The sequence below is a fragment of the Antennarius striatus genome, chromosome 11 (assembly GCF_040054535.1).
Source record: "Antennarius striatus isolate MH-2024 chromosome 11, ASM4005453v1, whole genome shotgun sequence".
Lineage (NCBI taxonomy): Eukaryota > Metazoa > Chordata > Actinopteri > Lophiiformes > Antennariidae > Antennarius > Antennarius striatus.
Genome location: NC_090786.1, coordinates 10226038 through 10238146, shown reverse-complemented (window position 1 = coordinate 10238146; position 12109 = coordinate 10226038).

The following is a 12109-nucleotide window of genomic DNA, read 5'->3' as shown; positions in this document are numbered from 1 at the left end:
TTTAATGCTGCTGTTTTTGTAAACAAGGTTTATTGGAAAGGATTGTAAACACCTGTGTGCTGGGAAATATTGTACGTGACCAGCTCACTTGGATCCATTAATTTTGGCAAAGCTTGATGTTGTGTGTGTGTGTGTTGGATTGCAGACTGGTGATATGTGCGTCTCACAGAAATGTGCGATACTAATCTAGTTAACCCTTTTTTCTCTTTAATTTGTCAGCATTAATATTTTTGATATGTGCCAGCATGCATAAAAACGTAACATTTTAAATTACATGCTGTTTGATTTTGCAATATGTGTGAGTCTGTGCACGTGACTTGCACCAAACGTCTTAAAAGAACTATCCTACTTCCTTTTATTTGGGTAAGAGGACGTGACACATCTTATGTGTAACACAAAAAAAGACAAACAAGGACAGATGGACAAACATAACTGAAAAAAGAGTAGTGTCATAGTTTATGCCTCATTGAACTACTAAACCATCTCCAGATGCTTATTGTTGCAAGAATTTTTTTTTTGTTTGTTACAGAATTGTGCAATATGGTCTGGAAAAAAAGTATTTTTCTATTTTTAATTGCTATATAATTTTTATTGCATAGCTGTCGAGGCAGCTTTATTTTCTGTCGTGCAGTCCTACAAAATATGACCCGTTTAAGCACTCTCTGAAAAGTCCAAAAATTCTGTTTGCAGCCACTAACAAGCAAACTAGCAGGTAACTGAGAATATTACATGTTCTGCTTGGCCATCATCTCCTCTGCTGTGTCTGAACCAAAGACGGGTGCACTGGTCAGTGTTATTTAATACCTGCACTAACCTGACTCCTAATCAATGGCCTTAACCAACCCGCCTATCTGCATCTTAATATATTATTCTGACACATTCATCGAGACAGTGTGGAGACGGAGATAGCGATAAGACAGTGCTTTCCAAGGTGCTGATCCAGCTGCTGACAGCCGTGGAGGGCCTTTAATTTCTCTTTCTCCCACGCCCACACTCGGAACACATTGCCTACATAAACACACAGATTGTTCCAAACTGTGTCCTTTATTGTTGAACAGCAGTAAAACAAGTAACACTTCGTTAAAAAAATGAACTAGATCTCTATTTCTGTCACTCTCAAATGACGTGAGGAAGAGAAGGTTTCTAGACCCTATCAATAAATGACTTTTTTTGCTGACTCTTGCCATGTATTGAACTGTTTTCATGAAACTTCTTGCAAAATTACCCTAATTCTTGTGGATTATGGGTCAGCTGCTAAGGGGATTCCGTTCCCTCTTACACAAAAATGAAGGATAAATGTTTTCTTTATGGGGAAGATAAATTCCCATTCCTTTCTCAAAATGAAAACAATAGTAACATTTAACACATTTGAGGGCAGGTCTTTCACAATTCTCCTCTGATGGGAAGTTATTAGCTTCCTGACGTAGACTTCTCCCAAATTTACAGTTCTTTTCAGCTGGTAGTCTTCTTTGTTGAGTTTAGCTGCTAACAACTTCTACTTTCTTCTTAAATCTGCTGGCAGTGTGTTGGACACATCAAGTCTTAAACACACTACCATCTGTCCATCAAGGTTCAATAGCAATCCCTAAGACAGGCTGCATAATGCTTGCTATTTCACTCCGAAAAATAGAGAGGAACTGCATTTGTTTTTGTTCAATATTTAAGATTTTAACTCCAAGAATATAAAAAGCTACTGAGTTTTTTCTTTATGTCTTTCCATCCCTCCACAACTAAACCTCAGCTCTTTCTCATTAGTTTTACAATCAATAACATTTTACGATCTCTAACTGCCTTGAGTTTATTTTCATTTTATTTGCACATTTTCAATTTGTCAACATGAACTTTTTCAGTTTAGTTGATCCGCTGACTCTACAGAAAATAGGCAGAAGCAGTGAAAACAGTGCTGCATAAGAAGTCTTCCCAGCTTGGCTCCTATCAAAATGGCTGAGATGTTTGTGGCTTTGTGATTAAGCTGCTGCAAACCACACAATCCAGGGAGAGTAAAACCAACATTTAAACCAAAAACCCAGATACAGGCAGCCTGGGCAACAACAGTGGCATATTAGTACTTACCCCAAGACAAAATGTCACGTCATTTGTGTGTTACCCGTACAGAGGCAATTTGGCTTCTCAGCACATGAAATCAAGACTGGGAATCTTGAGGCAGCCCTGGGAGGTTTGGGGTTGTAATATATATCCATTTGACAGCCCTGGATTTTTTGGTGGAACTAAGATTGCTTGTTACAAAACTGGCTCATGTGATTAATGTTGACATTTTAAACATCACTATATTTGTATATAATATTCTTAATTTGTTCTCATCCACACTTTCTTTCTTATTAATGGACAAATACCGAAGACCAGATGGCTGGAATTTCAACTGACTGACAACTGGATTTCAACAGCAGCAACCATTACTTACTAGGTCCCTGTGAATCCCTCTCGGGCCAGTGGGACCTCTTGAAGAGGGGAAAATAACCCATCTGTCTGGCAAATGTTTCCATATGGACACAAAGACCAGGGCACATTCTTGTGGAAATGAAAGCAGGTCCTTTAATCTAAGAGACATAATCAATAAATGATAAGGCCTGTTGCCGCAAGGCAAAGCGGTAGTTTGAAGATAACTTAGGACAAGATTAGTGATGGGACAACATGGGGTGATGGGGTGATGTGGAATTAAAACATTATGCGTGGAACAGAGTTAGTTGCTTGGTAATCACAGGTTCCTATCAGCTCTTTAGATCACTTCCTGCAAGCTTAGCTCATTCATATTCAAACAATCATTGTTTTATCAGAAAGGAATGCTAATTAGAGTTGTAGAGACGCCAACCCATGCCAACATCATCACAAAAAAAAAAAAAAGCACTATGTGGTCGGTTTAAATGAGATGTTAGTTGTCTTCACAACTGCTATGCAAGGAGACAGTGGAGGGCCACTTCTGAAAGCAATCTTAGTGCAGCAAATATTTACCAACAAGCAAAGTCAGAGGAAAGAGCTTAGGACACAGATAACATGCTTAACAACAGTGTGACGAAGAGTTGAAACATACATTCATAACATGGACTTAGACTAAGGCATCTGATCATGATTCATCCCTCTAGGCAATGTGCTGAATCAAACTTTTGATACACAGGATACTTATTAAAGTGGACATTTCAATGAACATGTAATGATTCAAACATTGGCACATTCAGGGATGTTGATTCAAGGACTATTTAAACAACAACACTGGTAACCTTGTACTGTGGTTTGACATGCATATTACAGTGTTTTATATATTTTTATGTTGGGATCTTTGATTACAAGGATCATTTCCACAACATTGTCCAATGAATGTGGAAAGTTTTTGCATTCTGAAGGAAAAACTTGAATTTTTCTTTGCAAAATTTTTGTTATGTAATGTGGTCTTGATGGCACAATTTAAAGAACTGGGTTTAATGAGAATTTGTTGTTATCTGCAGGTATCTGAAAATAAGAAGCAAACAAAACAAAAAACACTTGATTGAGCAATTGAGCTCCTGACAAAAATATTTGGATTTTAATTATTTGTAATTCACAGTGTAGGTCATGCCAACAAACTTTAACAGTCAAGGAGTATAATGGACTGTTTTAGTCATTTATTTTCTAGAGATATTCTGTGCAAAGCCTAGCAGTATTTAAAATAAAAAAAACTACAGATTTTTTTGTTCTGTATTATCAGTCAAGGACAGCAGCAACATTGCAGGTAGGGAACTCTCACCATTCACATGATTACTGGTATTACATTTTGAATTGTTCCTTTTTTTTCTTCTCCCTTCAACCCAGAAACGTTTCTCTAATGTGACACCCTGGCTTCAGGATGATATTCAGTGAACCAGTGGTTCTCTTCAGTAGATGCTCAAATATTTTATGGCTTGTAGCAGCAGGGTGTTTGAGAACAGCTCCTTTCAATGTCAACTATTTATTTGACTGGTGAAAAACGTCAGCATTGATCTGTTCATTTTCCATACTGCTTCCTCTGCTTTCATGGGTCACGGGGGTTGCTGGAGCCTATACTAGAGGTCTTGCTGTAAGGCAACAGCGTTACCCACTGCACCACCGTGCCGCCCCATGCCAATAACAATAAAGTTGATTCTCTGTCTCTGCCTTTGGTTGTCAGTGGAAGTCTGAGTATCTGTGTGTGATCTATAACTTTCTCTGAATGTCAGCTATGAAACTAGTTAATATAAGGTTTCCTACTCACAATGGAGGAAAACACCCATACACAAAAGCACACACACACACACACACACACACACACACACACACACACACACACACACACACACACACACACACACACACACACACACACACACACACACACACGTACGCATGCATAGTCACCCATCTTAACAATCTTAACATGGCTGTTTGCTGAAGCTATAGGGTGTTCCAAAGTATTTCCTTACCAACAACATAGATTATTCATGGTATTAACATCCATCCTTCCTTGGAGCTCTTATCATGTGAACAGCTCTAAGTCCATCAGTTCACACATTACATTGTAATCCATCTCCATCGTTGATCTCACTTCCTTCCGCTAGATTTAAATGTTCAGCAGTGGGACAAATGACACAAAATCTGAACTCAGTGTAAACCTATGACATCTGCTGGAAATGTTTGGTTGAAATAATTTAGACTAGATCATAGACACCAAGTCTTCTCCTGAATCTACGTCTGAGAGTGAACTTTTTTTTTTTCAGGGAAGTCTGGGAAAGTTCCCTTTAGATGACAAAGAAGTATGATCTATAATGATTACTGTTTACTGTCGCAATGTTGACCTGAAACAAAATATTCTCTTTTTTGTAAAGTTTTTGTAAATTGTGAAATTAGGTGTTCCCATAAAGCTGCTAAAACTGACAGTTAAGAGAGGTGTTAGACAGAATCAAACAGACTGTTATAATGATGCTGTAACAAATAGACACTTAAAAATAGACATAAACAACTTAACGCCAACTTTACAGGAAAGCATACCATATTCATAATTTCGATAGCTATTTTCAGTTGTTTTTTTAGTTTGTTTAGACTCAATAGTTCTTAAGTTGTACATTTTTTATTGAGTCTAGGGATATTGTGGTTAGTAGTTCAATGGTGAAATCCACTGAAACAGGCAACGTGTTGACAACTATCTGCTGCCTACCTTCACAGACAAACAAGCTCAAACACATAATTTGAATTACATCAGACAGCATGTAATCCATTTTGCCTTTGTTGTGGCGTCGTGTTTCTCAGAGGATATCTGTTAAATCAGAGGTGATATAATGACACCAAGGACAAATTTACGTACACATTGCTGAAAGAATGTCTCTGTGTTTAGAAGCTTTCAAATAGGAAGTAGATTTCAAACTGAAAATCTAAGGCTTGGACTCAACATCCAGACATTTTTAACTTCAAATGGGTCAGTTTTAATGACAAACAGCAGTGAAGAAGAGAACCCTACACACATATTTATAAAGAGAAATGAACTTGACACGTCACACATTTACATTGACTAGTTCTGCTCTTTTGTCTGCTCATTTAGAGATCCTCAGATGTCGGTGTGAGCAAATCAACATTTAGATAGCGTATGAATGTGCTGCCGAGAAAACCCTCTGAAGACTACCTTTGATTTGATCCCCTGGGTCTCACACCGTCCCCAGCTTAGCCCCACCAGCCGGGGCAAGACAATCCAATCCATTTGCCCCCCAGAGAGATTGAAGCTCCAGCCTCTTCTATTTCATTCTATTACCAAGGATGCCACCTGTGTAAAATCCCCACACAAATGAGATTGAGCTTCAGCCATTTTCTTTGGTGGGGTTAATGTAAGTGTTTCTGAAAGGATGAAGAAAAAAAAAAACAGCTAAGGGACATGAAAGAGTTAAGGTGATGGACGGGCAGTGGTGGGGGATGGGGTGTGGCATGAAAGGAGATGGCAAGAACCAGAAAGGCTCTGATTAAGGTCTGATGACTGTTAATGGGACAATGGTTAAACCTCTGAAACCATTAATGTGCCATTGTCTCACTGGATGCTTCCCTGTTGGGTAAAGGCATGTCATTACAAAACACCCTAGGCTTTTGATGTCCCTGTTTAAGCACAGGGATATTCTTCCATGTCTTAGACAGACTCATCTCCTGTTGAGGATGTTTTACAGAAGGAACTGGGGGCTCAGAAAAATCTATTTCCTGTACCTCACCAAAATACAGTCTGTCTACTGTGAGTATAATGGATTAGGCAACAATGCGCACTGCTGGCATGCGCTTATACAGTGATAATCTGATCATTGGCTACTACCCTCTTCAGTGCTGCAAAGTATTTTTCAAAGTACAAAGTTTTTCTGGTTGCTTGTCTTCAATCGGCCTTGCTAATTGCCTGCCACACTATAAGACTGTCATAAAGCTGGACATAACTTTTTTTTTACTTAATACCCACTCAGTCTGTGTTTTCCACCAACTCTCTCATACAGCAATATATTTGTTTTGACTTCTTTGAAATCATTTTGCAAATAATGAGTAAATTATGTGTGTGAAGCAGTCTTGTGCAATGTGGTTGTGGCTGAGACAGACTTAACAGAGCAGTCAGCAGCTGAGCCAGCTCTTGCCCTGGCCCTGGCCCTTGTCCTAGACCCAGCCCCTGGCCGCCAACAGCAAGCTTGTGAACCAACCATAATGAAAAGTAGGCATTTTTATACTGAGTTGTAACTGCCCCCCTCCATGTTCAACTGTTCACTTACTATACTGGCAGAAGATGAAGATGTTGCATGTTGGCATATTTGCATAAATAACGGGAAGGTTGGGTGTTTGTACTGAACTAGTTGGAGCTGCCTTGTTTCTTGCACGAGGAGGGGTTGGAGATAGTGCAGGAATCCACCTGAACAATACAGGTGCTGGAGCATCCACTTCAGAGCCAACACCACCCTCCAGACTTGGCACTTTGCTAAACAATTCAATAGCCAAGGGAAAATAAACATAAGTCCAGAGGGCATCAAAGCATGGCAAAACACAGAACATTGTGGTGAGGGATCTCGTTACTTGAACTTTCATGCAGCTTTACTGTAACAGGCAGCTCAGTGTTATAGCCAAAAACACTTAGCTGAAGTCAGAGCAACTGAGTTTCATGTGGTAAACTGGGAGTCAAACATGGTATGACATCATCAGAGAGACCACAGAGGAGGTGTCAGCTGCAGATGTAAGGAACACCAGGATGGATCAAACCAGTCATTCAAAGGCCTCCCCTGGTGAACTAAGACAGTGTCACGACTCCATCCGTAGGATTGCAACAGAGATGGGGTGGGCCTCACGGTCACCACATGGAAAGCCCCGCCCACTGCTTTCTCATTAACTGGAAATACCCTGTGAGCCATATGGTGATATTTTTAATTTATTATTCTAACAAAGCTATTTATTTAGAAACACGGCTATTTCCATCAGCCTATTATTACTGGGAACAGGTGAAAGCAGATAGCCTTGACCAGCATCTGTCTAGTTTGTTTATAAAAATACAAAACCAAGTGAGATGTGACTTTGACGTTACAAGAAAGTGCAGCACACAACTCCAGATAAAACAACACAATCTGTTCTCCTTTTTTGTTTTAATTGGTGAAAGGCTGAATACCTCAGTGTGTATAGTTTCTGAAAGGGAGACAAAAAACACACAATATGAATAATATTTTACATTAAATAATTGACTGCATACATACTCTCACCACCATGCTCACCATCGTTACACCATGTTTCATCTATGCGATGGAACAATTCCTGATAAGAACTAAGCAGACACTTTCTCAATACGAGAAGAAATTGAATGAAAATGAATGAATTGTAAAGGATTGCGGCTATGTCACACAGAATAAAGCATATCTGGTGGAATGATACAGCTAGTGCAATTTATGTGATTTACATCCATTTAAATAGCTTATATTGTGCTCAGATTTAAAGTGAACATTATAGCTGAATAGGCTTTTGAAAAGCTTGCAAAATAAACACATCAAACACAATGAAGTCATGCATTCCTTCACTCTTCATTAGGCTCAATTAGAATGACTACCACTAATGATCCTGAAAAGAACAACATCTGTCATTACAAAAGGAACGTGTCTGAAACTGTCAGTTAGCGATGAGACATTCTTCAGGTCAGTGGTCACAACAGCAAGCATACTGCACAAGCAACTATATTATCACTAATTAGTTCTGGAATGTGGAATGTACCACTATGGAAGGGTACTACTGGTCAGACAATGACAAAAGACAGAGCGCAATTCTGAAACTGAATATTTTTCTGTGTCCTTTTGCAGTTTTTTTTATTGTATTCACATCATTCATTACTTATGCTACTCTTTCATGATATGACTAAAATTTTCATATTTAAATTAAAATATTATGTCTCAATCTCCGGGTGTTGGCTTGCTTTTCCCATGGTATTCTTAGGCCCCGTCCACACGATGACGGATGTTTTTTGAAAACGCAACTTTTTAAAAACGCATTGAAAACGATTCGCGTCCACACGACAGCGTTTTCAAAAAAATGTCGGTCCACACGTAAACGCATCAGTGCGTTTTCGAAGACTGCTATAAGCATGCCAAACCATGTGGTGGCAGTATTGAGTCAAATTTTATCCAATAGGAATTCTCCGTGTTTCTTTGTCACAACACATGGGCCCATAAATATAACATCACAGAGGTTTTCGTCGCAGGCAAGACATCATCGTTTTTAAAAAGTTGCGGATACACCGTCCACACGACAAAGTAGACCCGGCGTTTTTTTAAAAATCCACCAAGGCCAGCGTTTTCAAAAAGTTGCAATTTTCGTTCCAGATATCTGTGTTGTCGTGTGGACGGAATGCGTAAACGCAACAAAAAAGTTGCGTTTTCAAAAAGTTCCGGCATCGTGTGGACGGGGCCTTAGAAGAAAAGCATGGGTAGATTAGGACACATTGCATTATTTTCTGTGAGTTGAAAAAAAGATTCAGCCCTCGTTTGCATGACAATGCTTTTGCCAAAAATGTAAAAGATTTTCCTTTGTATTCTGAGAAATTTCCATCTTCAGGATTATGGACTTTATTTTATGGACAAAATCAAATGCATTTTCTATCTGTAACTTCACAAAAAACATATTAAGTATATATTAAAACCATAACACTGTGCTATATCTTGTTCAAGTGCAGTGATATTGACACACACATATAATTTATGTTAAGATATTTCAAAGGTTAAATTAAATTGATTTTCTCAAATGTTGCAATACAATAAATAAGCTATTTCCCATGCAATCAAACTATTGATTCAAGAAGAGCGCTCAGACCAGGACATATTTATCAGTGCATTGAAATGCATTCTTTAGTCTAACATAGTATAATTATTGTAATGTACAATTTAGTCCAAAATGAACATCTAAGGCGTCTTTTGTGTGGCTCCACGATGCACTGATGGCGTGTCTGGAGCCCCACCCCAACCCCCACCCCCACCCTTAAAATAATTGGGATAGGCTCCACCAAAAGCAGAAGAAGCAGTTAGCAAAATGGACAGACGGACGGACGGACGGATGGATGGATGGATGGATGGAAGGATGGATGGATGGATAGATGAATATGTAAGGTAAAACCTGAATGAAAACGTTGCTTTTCTTTCCCTTTCACCACTTATTTTCAATTAATTGTTCTGTGCAAAAATGAAGCTTGTCGTGTAAGCTAGGTCGTACTAAGCTAAGATTGAAATAAAAAGGTGAAAGTCAATATTCAAATTGTCACGTATCATGAGATCCAATCATAGTAAAATAAAACGCCACTTTGTTATATGAAAACCAGTTTCCCCTGTTGTGTTGACATCACCAAGAAGTTAAATCAGTGGAACAAACCTGTCCTGCACCTGTATTCACACACTCACACAAACCCACATGCATGTTGCTGAATGAGTTCTCCTTTGTTTAATGTCATTTCCCAAGGGCTGGGAGTTTTTTCCATTATTGCTCAATCAAGCAGATTGTCATCCCACAAGGATGAATAGTGAGCATTGTGCTTCTTTTCAATGAAGTGATCACTGCCAGCTCCCAACTTGACATCTTCCTGTTAAAGTATGTTTACAATTTAACTTGGTTTTGATCCACAAGTTTAATTCAGAAATATGTCATCTCTTTAATTTGACCAAAAAAATGCATTTGCCCTGTGTACACCGCCTCAGTTCTCTACCCTTTCATCTCTGATATTTCACTCACAAGTCTGATATCTGACCGGCATCTCTTCAAGGTGTCTGGCAGTGATGTTAGAATAACAACAGCAGGTATGACAGGTACTTGAGCGAAGAAAAGCTTAATTGTGTCTCTTCTTGTATTATTATGGGGTAGGGATTACGGTCATGGAGGATTTGAAGGGGTGAGATCAGATTATTAAACAGCAGAATAAACAAGAAATCTCTGGCTTTCATTGCCACAACACATCACAACTGATGAGTTATGCTTGGAAAATATTTATAATAAGATACTGTCGAAATAAAACCACTGGATTTACCAGGCATGTATTCATATTTCATCTGGAGCATAACTGACAAACTAAACTATCTTTACCAAACCTCCTCCCACATATTAACCATAAGAAGTTGCACCTTTAGACACTGAACTTTCTGCATTGTCCTTTTGTTGTTTCTATGGAAACATTGTTCTGTTTTTTCTTGTCTGGTGCATAGCTCTCACGCCATACATTCCAGCTATACCAACCATCAGAAATCAAACATGAAACATTTTAACAATTAGCTTTCATTTTGAAACTTAGTCATCATCTACATAGTATGTGTCCAAATATACTCCAGGCTCACAAAAAGAATAGAAGATATATCATTCTGATGCTTTGTTGCAAAATATTGGGGGACGTTGATGAGGTGTGTCTTGAGATTACTCTTACTTTAATGACTCATAGCATTCATTTGTGTCACAAAGATGAAACTTTGCCGGATTTGCGTGCTTCCCATTTTTGGGAATCTCCTGTATCATGAAAATGCACGTCGATGGAAAGGCTAAGTCATTGTTGTGGCATGACAAGATACATATAAATGTAGTCAGTTTGGATGCTGTTGTGTGGGCGAGTACGTTCTTACTCCAAACTTCTCACACCCCAAGATTAGCCTACACGAGGGTGTGTAAGTGTTTTGTTCATGTCAGGACATGTGTACAAGTGTCACTGCTACAAGGTGGCATGTGGGCACAAGACTGTGTGTGCCTGTCCGTTGTCGGGGATGTTAATGATGTTGTTGTTTCTCTGAACTGTAACTGCGTGGTCACACACACACACACACACAAACACACACACACACACACACACACACGCTGGCCTACCAGGAGCTAAGGCTCATGCCTGTGGCCTGTGTTATTCGGTGGTTGGTGTAATGATGACAGGCTCACACACACAGATTCCAGTACCCCCACAAACATGACTTGGCTGAATGTGAGTGGTGTATTGTACTGCTGACAATGCTCCCATTACACTTAATTATTTTGAAGTATGTACTCCAAATTATTTAAATGGAGTATGTATCTCTGTATGTCTGCATGAATGCTTGTTGGTGCATCTGTCCTCAACAGTGGGGGCAGTATCCAGATTACTTTAAATAAAAGTTGCAACAATATGGTATACCAGTTCCTAACGATTTCAAGTCCAATCAGAAAAATCATTAAATATTGCATCATGCTCATTATAAAGGTGGAGTGTTGTTTCTGGTTTTGTGTTTCAGGTAATTGTGATACTGATACTTTTGTACAACATATATATCATATACATATTCAAATTAATCTATGTAAGTAAAACCATGAATAAATTATCTTGTCAGTTGTATCAGGAGTAACTCATGCTCTTTATCAGCTGTCATAAAAATACAGCTGAAAGTATGGTAATTTCCGTGCCATCTTCTAATCTAGACTGGTCTAATTACAGAGACGGGGTGTATTTGGGTGGATTCATTGCTTGCATATTAGAGCACATCCATTGTATAAAAGCCAGGAAACAGGGTGTGCTGTGCAATTCAACAGACCCATGACTTTTCTTTAAAGCTGCATCACAAACTCTGTGTGCACCTCATTTTATGAATCCTTTCGTGGATTGAGTAAGATGAAGTAATTAGAGGCTTTA